The sequence below is a fragment of the Rutilus rutilus genome (assembly GCF_951802725.1).
Source record: "Rutilus rutilus genome assembly, chromosome: 4".
NCBI classification, from domain to species: domain Eukaryota; kingdom Metazoa; phylum Chordata; class Actinopteri; order Cypriniformes; family Leuciscidae; genus Rutilus; species Rutilus rutilus.
Genome location: NC_140212.1, coordinates 49,501,101 through 49,519,451, shown reverse-complemented (window position 1 = coordinate 49,519,451; position 18,351 = coordinate 49,501,101).

Sequence of the window (18,351 nt, the reverse complement as noted above, 5' to 3'; positions counted from 1 at the left end):
ACTGCATATCAATGGGGAGATAGTGGAGAGAGTATCAAGCTTTAAATTTCTGGGCACATACATTTCTGAGGACCTTTCATGGACAACAAACATCATAGCATTAGTCAAGAAGGTTCAACAGCGAATGTACTTTCTCAGAATGCTTAGGAAAATAAACCTGTCAGCGCGTCTCCTGGTGTCATTCTATCGCTGTTCTATTGAAAGTGTCCTCACATATAATATGCTGGTGTGGTATGGAGGCAGCTCGGCTGGTGATAAAAAGGCACTGCAGAGAGTTATAAAAACCGCACAGAACATCACAAATCAACAGCTACCTGCCTTGGATGACATTTTTAACTCCCGCTCTCTGCAGAAAACACGCTACATTGTGACGGACCCGAATCATCCAGCCCATCAGCTTTTTGAATTGTTGCCATCTGGAAAACGCTTTAGGTCAATCAAAACACGCACAACCAGATTCATGAACAGTTTTTATCCTAATGCCATCAGGATAATGAATCATGAACTGAAACTACATCCTCAAATTATCACCACAAGACATTTTTGACATGTAGACAATTAAGTGAAATAATACTAAGCACCTTATTTAATAATGGGCAATTTGCAATATGACTGTAACTACTCTTGCCGTGAACGATGGAAAGTATAAAAATTTCATTGTATAGTTGTACAATGACAATAAAGGAATCAATCAATCAATTTAAGATCGCATCTTAGAATTAACCATCCTGTGGCGTTTGCCGGACTTGGGAGCAGTACACCAACCTTAGCTACAACCTCAGGCCAGCAGCGACAGTTGGGAGTCTCCGAGGCCTTTGCGAGAGGTGCGAAGTACCAAAGAGGCAGTAATCAGTGGCAAGCACTTACTGATAGCGTGACTCGTTATTTGGTTGAAGAAATGGTGCCATTCCGTACCGTTGAGAAGCCAGCGTTCAAAGCCATGCTACAGACATTTGATAAGCAATATGTACTTCCTGACCGAAAGTACTTTTCTCAAACAGCGATCCCTGAAAAGTATCTGTCAGTGAAGGACTGCATAATACAGGACTTAAAAGACATTGATCATTTCTCAGTGACAACTGATATGTGGTCAAGCGTAAACATGATGCCATACATGAGCCTGACCATACACTATCTCAGCGCAAACTGGGAACTAAAATCGAAGTGCCTGGAGACTGTGTTCACGCCAGAAAGCCACACGAGTGACAACCTGGCGGAAGCCCTCAGGTCCTCCTTCCAAGAGTGGTCCCTGGACGAGAGGAAACTGGTCTGTATTACCACAGACAATGGGGCAAATATTGTGGCTGCGGTCCGAAAACTTGGCTGGACATGGCTTAATTGCTTTGGCCATAATCTACATTTAGCCGTCACAAATGCGATGAAGTCAGAAAAGGACCGCACTGCCCGAGCCATGGGTGTCTGCAGAAATTTGGTGACCGCTTTCTCCCAGAGCTGGCAGAAGAAGAAAAAGCTCCAGAGAGAGCAAGTCGAGCACAACCTGCCCCAACACTGCTTAGTTCTGGTAAGTTGTGCTAAAATTCGATTCTTAGACATTGCTTTTCAGGTAACAGTCCGTGGATATAAACGCACTCGTCCAAACGCAACTTGTTGAAACTTTGAACAATTTATTCTACAAAATAAAGGGTTGCAAACGATGATAAAACATGTTCTATAATTCCTATTAAACTCAAAAGATATTGAAAAAAGGTTATATAAATAAATGTTATTTCATATTATTGTTAATATGTTTATGATGGAATATAATTTTTCAAAGCGAATACGAAACGATATCGAAAAAAAGTTATAGCCTATAAATAAATGTTATTTCATATTATTGTTAATATGTTTATGATGTAATAATTATATTTTTTTCAAAGCGAATACGAAACGAAATAACGTAATATAAAATGCTGTAAATAACTGGGCAAAACTTATGGAAATGCTAATCAATGCTCTGAATTTCTGCTGCCCATTTTCATTATCAAGATAAGATTTTATTGATCCCGAGCTGGAGAAATTCACTTGTAGGCTATTATAGCAGCTCCAGATACGTAACCCTTCACATGCAAGAAAAAAAGTAGGCTAAATTGTGCGCACGATTTAGGCTACTAATTCATTCCCTCGATTTATAAATAACGCGCAAAATTTACTAGGCTATTTCGTTCCCTCGATTTGCAAAATCGCACGGACGATTTACTATTTTGTTCTTTCGACATGCTAAACGTAGCCTACGATTTAGCATAGTTTTTCCTGCATGTAATGTGCGGGGCTCCGTAAGATAAAACACAACATATGGCAAAAATAGACTACACATTAAATAAAAAATAAAGAAATGGAAAATAAGAAAAATAGCATCATATAGGCTATAAAATACAGATTGATGTGAACATTGCACTGGTTGCGAAAAGGAGACCGTGGCACGGTGTATAAATAAATATATTTTATTGCACAGGACAAAAAACATAGCCTAATTAGGGATTACAATTGTGTTTTAAATGTTTTCACAGGATTGTCCTACCAGGTGGGGCACTAAGCAGAAAATGGTTGCGCACGTTCTTGAGCAAGTACCAGCCATTAGGAGGGTTTTGATGGATGACCGGCGCAGCCAACATTTAATACCGACGTGGCAGGACATCGAAGTCCTCGAATCCGTTAATGCAGCGCTGAAGAAGGTTGCGGATTTTACAGATGCGCTGTCTTCCGAGAAGACAGTTACAGTGTCTTCTGTTAAACCAGTCCTACAGTTATTAACTGAGGATCTTTTTGCTCCCAACCGATGAAGATACGGAGTTGACGCGCAACCTGAAAAAAAAAATGGTTGGAGTCTTGAAAGACAAATATAGTGCACCTGCAACACAGCAACTATTGTCAAAGGCCTCATTCATTGACCCAAGACACAAGGACATCAACCCTGGAGATGACGTTAAAGAGGCGCTCCTGGAGGAGATGCTGGCAATGCCCGAAGAGCGGCGTCATATCAGGGACGGAGAAGCTGCAATGAGTGTCGCTACGGCTGGAGAGGGAGAAGGAGAAAGTGCGCCATCTTCTCCTCCAAAAAAAACAAAAAAAATCTTGCGGACCTGCTTGGAAAGAGAAAAGCACAATCCTCCAGTCCGGTTCCAAAAAGAATCCGTGCAGACACTGAAGTCGCAAGGTTTTTGCAGGAGGAAGCCCTCGATCTGCAGTCTGATCCGCTTGCCTGGCGGCGGGATAATCAGGCTCGATTCCCTCTTCTGTCAAAAGTTGCCAGAAAATATATGACTATATGTGCTACGAGCACTCCATCGGAGCGTGTATTCAGTGCGGCTGGCAACATCGTCACCCCGTTAAGATCCTCGCTGAAACCTGACAAGGTTAACATGTTGGTTTTCCTGTCACGCAACATGAAGACGGAAAAATAAAAGCAGCAGCACGATTTACTTAAGCGGCCCAACAGCCAAACACTTGTTCACTTTTTGTTTTGTTATTTTGCACTTTAAAAAAGGTTGTTTATGTTTAGCCTATTTATAGTTAATTATTAATGTTTAGCTACAATTGAATATAAATGTTAATTTGTGTATTAGTTTATAATAGAATACTGCTTCATAATTATTAAGATTTTTTTTTACTTTAGCCTAATCAATAGTTAATTATTAATATTTACCATTTAATATAAATGTTATTTTATAATTTGTTTATTTGTTAATAAAGAATACTGCGTTATAATTATTCATTTCCATTGTATTCATTTCCAAGCTGCATGCGTCCTTGAGTGTGTGACGCGGCCGCGTGGGATTTTTTTTGGGGGGGGGGGTGTCGGTTAAATCGCGATTTTTGTTGCTTCATCACCGCGGTAAGAAAATATCCCATACCGTCACAGCCCTAGTGTTCGGACATATTATATACGGTTAATAATTATATGCCTATAATTCATTGTAATCGACCTAAATGTTTTAGACAATTTTCAATGAGGAGTAAGCTTCTGTGTGATATTTTATTATCCTCACAGCGCGTTGGTTTTGCGGTGATGCGCTATGAAATTATTGCGTGGCAATTTAACAGCCTATCACTTTAATAATAAAAGTAGCCTTCCCTAATAATAATAATAATAATAATATACAATAATACTAATAATAATTTAATACATAAATTGGAAATGCTAAATTATCTTGATATCTTGATATTATCTATATATATATATATATATATATATATATATATATGTGTGTGTGTGTGTGTGTGTGTATATATGGTTTTGCATCAATATTACTGCTATGTTGCATTTTACTTATTTACTTTTACTCTTTTACTTTTACTCTTGATGCATTAGAGTATGCAAAATTACACATTTACTTAAGTAAGGTTTTAAATATGATATAAGTTTTTCCCCAATGTGGTACACAAATTTCTCTTTTCCTTCTTTCCCTAATTAAGAACAGACCCCTGTACTGCAGAATAAACCTGAACGTTCCAGTGCTGGACAGGTTTTTTAATGACATGGAAGACACTCGACCTGATTTTCGGCTGAGCAGGGGACCTGTTGAGAAGTGACCGGCGACACGGATGGGGTTCCACAATAGAGACCCTGATATTTCTTTTCTGGCTGGCGTGTGGTACATCCTACAGGGTCGTCTCCAGAGCATTTGACATGCCTCGTTCCACTGTCCACCGGGTCGCTGAGGAGGTGGTGGCCATCCGCCACCAAGTCATTCACCTCCCAAACACCCCAGAAGACCTGGAGGCAGTTTGCCGTGGGTTTGCAGGGCTGGCAAGACACCGGGCTTTCTTGAAAGCTGCAGGAGCAATCGACGGCTGCCATGTCCGCATCAAGCCTCCAAGCGGCCCTGATGGTCAATGCTACAGGAACAGGAAACTGTTCCCTTCCATCATCCTCCAGGCTGTTTGTGACCATCAGGGCCGCTTTATTGACACCTACGTGGGCTGGCCCGGGTCAGTGCATGACGCACGGGTGCTCCGGTACAGCCCACTGTTCAGGAGGTCAGTGTACCCTCCTCCAGGGCACTTCATCCTCGCAGACGGAGGGTACCCATGTCTTCAACACCCACTCCCCCTCATCACTCCCTACAAGAGGCCAGTACGAGGTGTGGGAGCCCAGCGCTTTAATCTTCATCATTCCAGGGCACGCTCCATTATAGAGCGTGCTTTTGGGATGATGAAGACCAGGTTCCGATCCATCTTCCTGAAAGCGCTGGAGGTGCACCACACCTTTGTACCTCACGTAAGTGAATTAAAAATACACTTTAAAAATACTGCAAAATAATAAACGCAATCTGTTAAAAAATATAAATTTATTCCTTAATTCCATTTCAGGTCATAACAGCCTGTGCCATCCTCCATAACATCTGCCTTGGGGTCGGTGACATCATGGCCCTGGAGGATGAGCATGAGGAGGATGATGCGGAGGATGAGGGGGAGCACGGTTTGGAGACGGTCAGTGGTGCTCCCTGGCGTGACCAGCTGTCTGCAGAGGTGTCTGCCCTGGAGGAGGTGCCAATTGACCACGACTATTTGTAACAGGCAAGTAAGAGAATTGTAAAGTTACAATGCATAAGGAAAATTTTTTAATGTTGTTGTATGTTGAAATATTTTATTTTAATATTAAAATATTTAATATTTTATGTATGTCGAATTTTTTTTATCCCTCTTTCTGAAAATATCTCAGAGAGATGGCAGCCGTTGATTGAGTCAGCCCTGCAAACCTGTTGAAATACAATGCAGTGGACAGTGGAAATATGCACTCAAACACTCTGGAGACCATCCCAGATGATGTCCCGCCAGCAGGAGGCCTTACCAGGGTCTCTATTGTGGAGCTCATCCCAGTCCAGCAGCACCATCAGAGTCTCCCTGTTCAGCTGAAAGTGTCCTTTTTTTTTTTCAATCTGATTTATGTACCATTAATTTGAATTGTTTTCCTGTTGTTGTAAATATTTGTAAAGTACTTAATCATTTTCATTTTACATGCTAAAAAAAACATGTATACAAGTCAAGAACAATTATTTTATTTCCAAATGTATTTTTTTTCAATTCCATATGTAAAACGTATTATAAAAATAAACAATGTACAAAAATTGCCTTGCCTCATTTACAAATAACTTAAATTCCATATAGGTTTTAACTTAACACAAACAGTGTACAGAAACGACTTTTTCATGTAAAAATAAGTGACAAAAAACATAAATACCAAAACTGATTCAAACAAATGTAAATATAATTTTTTTTCGACCATTCTCTCCAGGAGAGCAAACAGTCTGTCCATTCTCTCCCTGCTCTCTTGTGCTCTCCTCTCCTCTGTTTCCCTCTGAAACCTCATGTCCTCCCTCATTAGCTCAAGGAGCTCGTCATGGCCCCTTTTTCTGGCTGCTGAGGCTGCTGGGGCTGCTGGGACTGCCCGGGCTGAACTTAGCCCTGGTTTTTTTTCTAATGTTAAGATTGCAACCCTGTCTTAATATTTTTCATAATTCTTTCCTTTTTTCTCCTTTTTTAGGAAAATTCTGGAGAAAATGGACCTGCTGGGGAAGGTCACTCCCTTGCAGCCCAAAAAAAAATGGGACAACTTCAAAAAAAAATACAAGGTAAGCAAGTTAATTGACACATCTTTGCTGAAATGTATTGTGGTGTTCTTGTTGTTAACAACAGGTATGGTGTATTTGCTCTGCCTTAGGATTGCAAGTGTCCTGGGACAGGTGAGGGGGTGAGCGGAAAATCCACTGCTGAAACTTGGCCGTGGTTTGTCCTCATGGATGAGGTTTTGGGACAGAGGCCTTCCAACAACCCCCCTGTCCTAATTGCCTCCCTCCCTGATGTCCTCAGGGGCTGTCCCAGGACACTTGCAATCCTAAGGCAGAGCAAATACACCATACCTGTTGTTAACAACAAGAACACCACAATACATTTCAGCAATGATGTGTCAATTAACTTGCTTACCTTGTATTTTTTTTTTAAGTTGTCCCATTTTTTTTTTGCAAGGGAGTGACCTTCCCCAGCAGGTCCATTTTCTCCAGAATTTTCCTAAAAAAGGAAAGAATTATGAAAAATATTAAGACAGGGTTGCAATCTTAACATTAGAAAAAAAATCACACAGCAGTACATGCATACAAAATACTCCTGGATTATATTCCTGGATCCTCAAGTTTGCTTAACACGTTTATATACAAAAAAAACTACATAAGAGAAAGACCATTGCCTTAACTAGTTGTCTCATTGCTGTGGGCTTTGTATAGGGTGAGGGCAAATTTTTGCATACAAGAGGCAGCTAGTGGAAATATTACAAATGGTTAATGCCTTTAATGACTTTGACTTTTACCTCCAAGCCACAGTGGCCGAGTTTTTGGCCCCTGTAAATAAATAATCATGTTCGGCCCTTAAACGAATAAAGTCAGCCGTCTGATCCTTGGTCCCTGAAACAAAAAGAATTACAACAGGTTTTGCCTCAGACCACCTGATAAATGAAGCTGCAGTTTTTTAGTTTAAGTTCAGGTTTTTTAAGAAACACCCCTGGGTTTTAACACTTGTTTCGCTAGCTATTTCAGGTAAATTAAACAATGTATTGCAGACACGCAAGATATGTTTTTCAGGGATTTTTATCTACCACATTTCAGATGGATTTGTGCTCCTGTTTTATTTACTTGAATATATCCTCCTTGAAATTCACTGCAAAAAATATTTTCTTATGTAATATTTTGTCTTCTTTCTAGTTAAAACATCTGAAAATTCTTAAAATCAAGAAGCATTTAGCCTACTAGACAAGTAAAACCTTTCTTGTTTTGGGGGAAAATTAGGTGAGTATTGTTTTAAGCAATAAAATACTCTGCTAATGGGTTAAGCAAAATAATCTTCAATCAAACTGAAAACAAGATTATTTTTCTTGTTTATTTTTTTTCTAAGATTATTTTTCATATATAACAAGATTATATTCAGTGCTATGCATAAGTTTAGACACCCATGCTAAAGTTGAGTAAAAAGAGGAATAAAAAATCATCTTTTGGAAATTGAACTTAATGCCTTAATTTAAAATATTTGGAAAAATCCAACCTTTAAGGACACCAATTTTCTTTGTGAATGGATAATGTATCGTAAATAAATAAATGTTCTTCCTTAAAATACAGGGTGCATAAGTGAGTACACCCCTATGTTAAATTCCCATAGAGGCAGGCATATTTTTATTTTTAAGTATTTAAAAAAAAAAAAATTTTAGGATACTATGCATCCTGATAAAGTTCCCTTGGCCTTTGGAATTAAAATAGCCCCACATCATCACATAGCCTTCACCATACCTAGAGATTGGCATGGGGTACTTTCCATAAGATCATCTCTCAATGCAAATCAAACTAGCTATTAGGCTAACTGAAATAAAACCATGCCAATCTCTAGGTATGGTGAAGGCTATGTGATGATGTGGGGCTATTTTAATTCCAAAGGCCAAGGGAACTTTATCAGGATGCATAGTATCCTGGATCCATGAAGTAACTGGCCTTTAAAAATAAAAATCTGCCTGCCTCTATGGGAATTTAACATAGGGGTGTCCAAACTTATGCACCCTGTATTTTAAGGAAGAACATTTATTTATTTACGATGCATTATTCATTCACAAAGAAAATTGGTGTCCTTAAAGGTTGGATTTTTCCTAATTTTTTAAATTAAGGCATTAAGTTCAATTTCCAAAAGATGATTTTTTATTCCTCTTTTTAGTCAACTTTAGTATGGGTGTCTAAACTTATGCAGAGCACTGTATATACTAGAACAAAACCAAACAACTAAGCAAGAAAAGCATTTTGATATTAAATTTAGTATTTGCTTCATTTAACTCCGTTGATTGTTTTCACACAGGGGGTTCAGTGCTTGGTCCATATTCATGCTTTTAACACTTGTTTCGCTAGCTATTTTAATAAATTACAACACAATACTTACATTTATAAGTGAATTCCTCAGCCACGACACTACTGACACCCGACATTTTTCGGAATAAACTTGCGTGAAGTTGCGTCGTCACCGTTTATATACTGGTCGTCACCGGCGCGCTATGAATTCTGGGGAAGGGTAGGCCACGAAGTGTTCATTTTTGTATCCTTCGTTTGTCAGAGAAATGAAGTGCGCATTTGGCGGCGCATTTGAATGACATACCAAACTGGAGCAGCCTTCGTCGCGCCGCGGTGACGCAATCGGCCTTCGAAGCGTGCAAAGTTTGAATTGGGACAGCCTTCTTAGCACTGCTGTGACGCAATCTGCCTTCAAACGCGGCCTTCGAAGCGTGCGTGTTTGAATTGGGACAGTCTTCGTCGCGCAGCTGTGACGCAATCGGCCTTCAAATACGGCCTTCAAAGGATGCAGTCTTCAAATTGGGACACAGATGTAGTCTGTGAGTGAACATGAAAGTCTGGTGTGGAGTGCCCTCTGGTGGCTCTCAAGGGCACTCCAGCTGGTGACCGTTACAGAGATAAAGTAAATACATTTGATTTAAATTACCTAAACTAAAAACGTTTGGTTAAATAATTAAAATCAATCGACTCTGGAAATATATAGAGCATATTTTTTCTGTTTTTAAAATGTTTTTAGGCAAGTGTTGTCATTCAAAGTCTTTCTTGAAAAACTTTTCATCAGGCTTTAAGCTCTAATTTATTTTTTAGTCCGTAAAATAGATTCTCTCTGTGTGTGTGTGTGTGTGTGTGTGTGTGTGTGTTCGTGCGCGCGCCCTGCTCGTGCGTCACCGTTGCGTGAGTTTTTGTTGTCAGTCAATTATTATAAACACGGAGGAAAATACAAACTTTATTTTGTGGATAAGATTCTGTATGGTGTGTAACATCAGAGGTGAGGATGATACAATAACTAATAATATGTTATTAGATGAGCGTTTGTTCCCATGATAACATGATGTGATCTGTAACGATCGCTCATCTGTAATAACCGTCCATCAGAAGAGCATCTGTGATGAGAAGTTAATACATGCCACAGATATGCATAAGAATAAAGACTGCGTTTTGTATGTTTCGTGTATTTAAAGGGGTGGTTGATTGCTATTTCTCTTTTTTCATTTTAAATAGTGTGTAATGTTGCTGTTGGTGCATGAACAGTATCTGCAAAGTTGCTGCGCTGAAAGTTCAACGTAAGCGGAGATATCGTCTTTTAAAAATCAGGAAGTTTAATGCCTACAAAAACGACTCGAATGGGACTACAACGAGATACTTCCCGGGTTTTATACGTAACTAACCCATACATTTACATCAACCCTCCCTCCGGAACATGTTCTGCTGTCGAAGAGGAGGAGTTATAGTGGAGAGCTGTAGCTGTCAGGTCTTCTGTGTTCAGGCTTCCTACAGACGCTGTAGTTCGTCAACAATGGTTAAAATTTAAGTTTGATTATGTTCCTGACAATTACAATCGTAGTTTAGCTCTCTGTGCTGCGCATTTTACGGAAGACAGCTTCCAGAATCTACACGAGTTCAATGTCGGATTCAACAAGAAACTATTACTCCAACATTTACAGCAGTTACAGCTTTTAAACCAGAGGCCACAACCTGCAAGTAAGATTTAATCATTTTAAATGTATTTGCCTGTATAATTTAAGACGTAATGTTTTAGTTTTATCAAGGATGTAAAAAAATGCCAGCGCTGGCTTTCAAATCAAATCAAATCAAAGTTTATTTATAGAGCACCTTTTTAAAACAGCAGGTGTTCACCAAAGTGCTGTACATACAATATAAAATAAACAGTAAAACTGAAAAGAATAAAATAAAAATAAATAAAAACACAATAAAAAAGCAATAAATACAATAATGGATTATAACACACACTTAAAAAGAACTCATAACAGGTAACTCTCATACTGTGTTATATGCAGAACTATACAAATATGTTTTTAACTGTACTTTAAAAACAGCAAGTGAGGGTGCCTGCCTGATGTACAAAGGTAAATTATTCCAGAGTTTCGGGGATACCGAATATATGACATCTGTCATATACTTTAGTATATGACAGATGCGTACAAACATTTTGGACCCGAATTTGTAATATGTACAAATTTTGTAAACGTATTTTCCATGTATACTTTATGACGTAATTTTTTTATTTGATCAAGAACGCAAACCAATGCCAAAGCTGTTTGGTTATAGTAGCTAGTTAGTTCGATGTTATTTTGTGTGTATAAGAAACGTGTGCAAACTTAAAAAAATTATCGCAACAGCAAACTTCAGCTGCTGTTATCACATGTACACCTAAAGAAAACGACAAACTGAGTAAACTACCGGTAAGTTTTGTGAATAGTTAAACGGTTGTTCATTCTATCAATAAAACAATATGTTTAAAAAACGGTATTACTCAGTCCTGTATTCAGTTATATTAAATGTTTAATCAGGGGGAAAGCGTATCTCAAAAGCTAACAAACAGCAGTAGCATTTTCAAGTAACAGCGTATGGAAATTCTTTGAGAAAATAATAATAATTAAAAAAAAATTACCATTCAGAAACGTTTAGTAAGAGCCGTGTTTGCGGAGGTTCTGCTTGACTCTCTTCATCACCGCTCTCTGGGTCTGATTCTGGCTCTGATTCTGGCTCAAACTGATGAGGCAATATTGACACCATTACATTTGACCGGGTCGGAGCACATGCAACTGTCGCCCGTAAAGGTAATGGGCGTGAAGATTCCGGACGCAGTTTAGCCAATTACAACACACCGGGCGAACTAACCAATCTGAGCCCATTGCCTGTTTCTGAGGGAGTGGTTTCATAGACTCAGGAAGTCAACCGGTCGTTCAAATGACAGAGGAGGAAGCGGCTTACAATAAAGGTGAAATTTATGAAAAATAAGGCGTTTTTTAACAAACGAAACACGAAGACATGTTATATTGCAGCCCATAAACACAATCAAGCAAAGAAAAAAGGCAGTAAACCACCCCTTTAAAAATAATTTCATTTATTTAAAAAGTGAGTGAAATGAGTGAAATCTGTCTCGTTCGCACGGAAACGTGCATTTGGAGGAAAATGATTCACTGTTTGTTCTCTTCAGAGCTGGAGAACTGCTGGAGAGTCTGAGTCTGTAACGTGGAGCACTTCTGTGTCTCACACGGCCTCTAAAGACATCCATCCTAACAGTATCTAGTGAAATCCCCAAAATAAATAAGATAAATAAATGTAAACAAAATAAAATGGAGAACAAGCCTATCGCGACGTTTCGGTATGTAATACCTTCTTCAGGCAAGCTTGAAAATAAATGTAAACAAAAAAGCTAAATAAAGGGAAATATATTATATATATAATAAGAAGATATTTTATAATACATACAATATATTTTTCTAATGAATCTGTCTTGAATAGTGTTCTTTTTTAAACTCGATACTACAGAGCGATCGTCGTGTCTGCACACTCAACAAGTGAAGTGTGAGAGAGTGCGCGCGCATTGCGCGCCCCCTTAAATAGACTGCTGTTGAAAAAAAAAATTTGAAAAAAAAAAAATCCCGAAAAACGGCAAACTTTAAGCTTTACACAGTCAAAACAAAAATCCAAGTCGGCGAATTGTAAGTAAATAAGCGAAAGGACAGATCTATAAAAGGAATTTTGTGAAAAAAGTTCAAATTAAAGAGTTACACGATGTTTTAGTGGAGTGGGGTGGAGTGGGGTGGAGTGGGGTGGAGTGGAGTGGGGTGGGGTGGAGTGGAGTGGGGTGGGGTGGGGTGGGGTGGGGTGGGGTGGGGTGGCCTTTGGTGTGAGAGACCCGGGTTCGAATCCACTGTGAGACACCAATGTGTCCCTGAGCAAGACACTTAACCCCTAGTTGCTCCAGAGGCGTGCAACCTCTGACATATATAGCAATTGTAAGTCGCTTTGGATAAAAGCAGAGGTGGAAAGAGTACTGAAAATTTGTACTCAATTACAAGTACCGTTACATTGCTGAAATAATACTCAATTACAAGGAAAAGTACTGGTGTCAAAAAAGTAATTAAGTAAAAGTACAAAATACTCTTCTCAAAAACTACTCAAAGTACTAGTTACTAATTACTTTTTAGCCGGCGATAGTTAATGCATTTACAATAAAAATATACAACCAAATCATAGATTTATGTAGAAAATAGCTACTTTTAACACATTTTTACCTTATTGTCGAAGGACATTAGGTAGTGGTCATGCTACTGGAATTTCTAACTTCAATATGACACCTTGAAATATGTCAATATTCAGTAGGCCTTTATTCAGTCTTTACAATAGGGTAACGTGAACTGTTGCAATAGCTCACACACAGCACAAGGAAGCTTGATTTCAATTCAAACTGAATTTAATTTGCAAAAAGACTAGATTTTTCATAACTTTTGACAGCGTTTAATTCAAGAGCATGGAGAGATTGGAGCTGGACGTCATTTGAGTCTGCAGTGAGAACCACTTGGAGAGATTCGCGATTGCACATGATATGACACAGTCCGAGAGCGCACACTCAATATGCGAGTCCAGTTCATTCGTAGCCTACATTTGAGAGCTCGCGTCCAGTTTTCTGCGATTACATGAATGTGCCCTCGCGTTAGAATATTGTTCGTGATATTTGCCATTAAAATATGCCATTGAAACTTGCAGGTATTAATAAAATTATGCGTAATAGCCTAGGCCTACCTGGCTGCAATCCCGCGCTGAGAGGAGGCGGGTGTGTCAAACTCGCTGTTGTTGAGATGAGAGAATGAGAACGCGCAGCTGGTATCGTATTGGTGTATAGGCCAAAATGAGTATTGACAGATATTTCAGTATTGATATGTATCAAAATATAGATATTTTGACAATACTACTATGTAGTTTGTTGTTCCAAACTTTCAGTCCAGCCATTAATCACTCTGAGCTCCTCGCCTCCTTCATGATCAGCTCTTCAAAACCTGCTGCGACTGCGGCGGCTTTCATTCAGTCCAAATATCAGGGGTTTTATTGGTCCGTTTACGATCGAATATTTTTATTGGCTACCGAAATGCCATTCAAAGATTTGAATATCAGTTCAAATTGTACTCAGTAACGAAATGTGATTTTACAAGTAGCGAAGTAGATTACTTAGCTTAATATGTACTTGAGTACAAGTAAAATTACAGATAAAAAAATATACTCAAAAAGTACAATTACCCAAAAAAACGACTTAATTACAGTAACGTGAGTAGTTGTAATTCGTTACTTCCACCTCTGGATAAAAGCGTCAGCTAAATGAATAAATGTAAATGTAAATGTAATTAGGTCACTCTCTCCTCCACACATGGTCAAGCAAGAGTGGAGAGACAATGAAACAACAGAGTCCACGAGGGAAAATGTCAATATAAAATCGAATTATTGTTACAATCGCATGGGAATGGTGTGTACATGTAGCCAGGGTTGTGCCTAATCATGCTGATGTGAACATATTTTTGTATCTCTGTTGTGCATGTTGTTATTCATTTTTAAAGTACTCAACTCATGGCGACGACATCGGATGACGTCACGACCATCGTTCGTCGTGTGGAATGTGGTTTTCCTCGTCATGAGGGAAAATATTTGTTTAAAATCAAAATATCGATTTTTAATGCCTCGAATCATGCATATCCTTAACATCTCAATCAATATTCGGGTAAGATGGATCATATTTTTAATTCTGGATGTTGTTTTTCATTTTTAATGTGTTCCTCAGAAGGAAAATAATTAATTTAAAATCAACATTTAACTGATATTCAGATGGGATGAGTTATATTTTTAACTTTAAATGTGGTTTTTGATTGTTCAAAGATGATTTTTTTTATTTTATTATTATTATTATTATTATTATTATTTTATTTTTATTGCAGTACAAATAACAGACATAGCATACAACATCACAAGGCAATGATAAACATTAATTGGTAGAAGGGGATCCAAAAACAATATTTCACACATGTTAATGACTTTTAGTTTTTTAACAATTTCAAAGAAGATATGAAGCAATCAAATTCTAATTTAAATAGCTTAAATAAAGGGGATGAATTTAAATATTTTTGCTTATGAATATAAAATTTGGCCAAAAGTATAAATAAATTAACAATGTATTCAAGACCTTTGTTAACATTGTTTTCATAATACACAATAATATCCTTTAATGTAAAATAATATTTAATTTCCACAAAATTAAAGATAAATTCTGCCAATTCCTTCCAGAATCTTTGGGTAATTTTGCATTCAAAAAACAAATGCGTCAACACCTCTTTCCCACTTTTACAAAAAGAACATAAATCATCATCATCAGAATATCTTGCAATTAATGATTTAACAGGGTAAATGGTATGCAAAATTTTAAAATGTATTTCTTTGATTTTATTATTAATGCAATATTTAAAGGGGATTAACCAAGCATTCTTCCAATTAATATTATCAATAATAGAGTTCCAAAAAAATTTTCCTCTAGGTGCTATTTTATTTTGTAATTGAAATATTGTACAAATATGTTTGTTACATTTTTTATCAATCAAATCAATGCCGTTTAATATTAATTTTGGATTTGAAGTAAAGTTATTGATGTAAAGTTATATTGAATATGACTTTTGAACAGATGAATCAGAGTAGGGGAGATAGCTTTAATGACAGAATTAAATTCCTTAAAATGCACAGGAAAACTATGGATTTGCATGAATTGTTCGTATGTTAAAAGATTTCCATGAATATCAAACATATTTATAAGATGATTAATATCCCTGTTAAACCAATTCCTTAAAAATCGATTTATTGGCAACCAAAATATTTGCATTATTCCATATAAAGGAAGTGTGAGGAGAAAAATTGTGAGTAGCAAATTGTCCAGGCTAAAAGAACTTGCTGGTGAAATTTGGAAAATTTTAGAGGGAGTTTAGAAATATTAAATTCACAAGTTAACAGAAATTTAGAAATCTAGGCCACCTATTTGGTTAAAGATACTATGTGGGATATGGTTCCAGAGGGAGTTACCATTGATCAAACATCTTTTAAGCCAATGGACTTTAAAAGCTCTATTAACATCTTCAAAAAAAAGTACCTCCAGTCCCCCTTCAGCTTTCTTATTAGTAAGAACCCTTTTCTTAAGTCTTTGAGATTTGGTTTTCCAAACAAAAGAGTAAAACAAATTGTTGATATCTTTACAGTAAGAGTCTTTAACATACAAAGATAAGGAGGGATAGACAAAACGAGATAAGCCCTCTGCTTTAGATAACAATACACGACCATAAATTGAAAGATCGCGTTGTAACCAACAGTTTAATAGTGCTTTAGTCTTTTTTAATCTAGAGGAGAAGTTTAAACTTTGTCTTTCTAGGACCTTTGTTACCATTATTCCTAGGTATTTAACAGAGGGTTTCACTGGAATGCCAGCAACTACATTATCATTTAAACTGTGCAACGGAAGGATTTCACATTTGGATAAATTTAGAGTCAACCCAGAAGCTTTAGAGAAAGTATTGATGAAGGAGATAGCATTAGGAATACATGATATATTCTTTAAAAATAAGGTTGTGTCATCTGCTAATTGCGATATTTTAATTTCTTTACCAAAAATTGTGAGACCTTGAATATGTTGATTATTAACAATACCAGTGGATAATAATTCAACTACTAACAAAAATAAAAAAGGGGAAATTGGGCAACCTTGACGTACACCACGATTAATGTTAAATCTTTTAGTGGTGGAAGTATTGACTATTACAGAACTATTAATATCGTTGTAAAACATTTTAACTGCATTCAAAAATGTATTTCCGAATCCAAAAAGCGTCATAGTTTGGAATAAGAATTCATGTTCAAAGTCTCAAAAAAAAAAAATACAGCACCTTCATCAACATTTTCAGCGTAATCTAACAGGTCAAGCACCAGTCTAATATTCTTAGTTATATGTCGACCTCTTAGAAAGCCTGATTGAGGTTCACTAATAATTTTATCCAAGCCATCCCGTAGTCCGGCCATTCCCAAACTGTGGTCCGCGGACCACTAGTGGTCCGTGAGGGTACTGCAGGTGGTCCGTGGAAAGGCAAAATAAAATATAAAATAATATTTTTTTTACCTTCATTTTACCAGGAAATTCTAGGGCCCTATGATTTCCGTGATGCGGAAAACGCGGACGGAGGTAACTAGCTCGTCATGGGGCCGTTCACATGTCGTGTCTTTTGCGCGCTCAAGTTCGTTATTTCAAATGTAGGTTCATAATTGAAGTGGCGCGCTCATTTTTTCCAGGTGCAGCGAGATGAAAACGCCTAAACTTTTCAGAATGCCGCAAGCGCACCGCAGTTCATGAGACAAGAAACAATATATCAACTTCACCCTTTCCATAACAACATTGAAAGCTCAGTCAACATAAAGGATGGGGGTACACCACAAACACTACGGGTGTTTTTCTCTTCTCCGTAAATAAATCTTTTAGCAGAGCTATAGCAAGCGTTTTTCGGTGGTGGAAATCTATTAGCTACTAAAACTTCTTTGTCGTTGTGGAAAGCGCAGTGGTTGCATAGCAACGACAGACGCCACGGGAAAATCGGACCGAATTTTACTATTAATAATAAAAGATAAGCTAATATGCATTGTATTTGTAAATGTCAGTATCATTAAAATTTTTTATCTTTTTTGACACATTCTTTTTATAAAAATGATTTAAAGGTTTAAATATGCGAGGTTTATCTTTTTATAAAACATTCTTTGTGAAAAATGATTTAAAAGCTAATTTAATCTTTAATTTAATACTCATCAATCCTACCTTGTAACTGTTATTTTTGGCCAGAGATTTGTTGAAGGTTTGGCTGAATTTTGAAGAATTTTGAATGTGTTTGCTGAATATATGAAGTTTAAAGGGATACTCCACTTTTTTCGGAAATAAGCTCATTTTACATCTCCCCCAGAGTTAAAAAGTTGAGTTTTACCGTTTTAGAATCCATTCAGCCAAACTCCGGGTCTGACGGTACCACTTTTAGCATAGCTTAGCATAGATCATTGATTCAGATGAGTCCAGTAGCATTTCTTTCAAAATGACCAAAGAGTTTCAATATTTTTCCTATTTAAAACTTGACTCTTCTGTAGTTAAACCGTGTACTAAGATCGACGGAAAATGAAAAGTTGCGATTTTCTAAGCCTATATGACTAGGAACTACTCTCATTCCGGCGTAATAATCAAGGAACTGTGCGGCTGTACCATGAGTGCAGCAGGCGTAATGATATGACGCTGCGCCTGAAAATAGTCCCCAGCTCGGTAACTTCTTCCAACGTGACCGGGACTAAGTTTGTCTAACCTATTAGACCTATTTTCAGGCGCTGCGTCATATCATTACGCCTGCTGCACCCATGGTACAGCCGCACAGTTCCTTGATTATTACGCTGGAATGAGAGTAGTTCCTAGTCATATAGGCTTAGAAAATCGCAACTTTTCATTTTCCGTCGATCT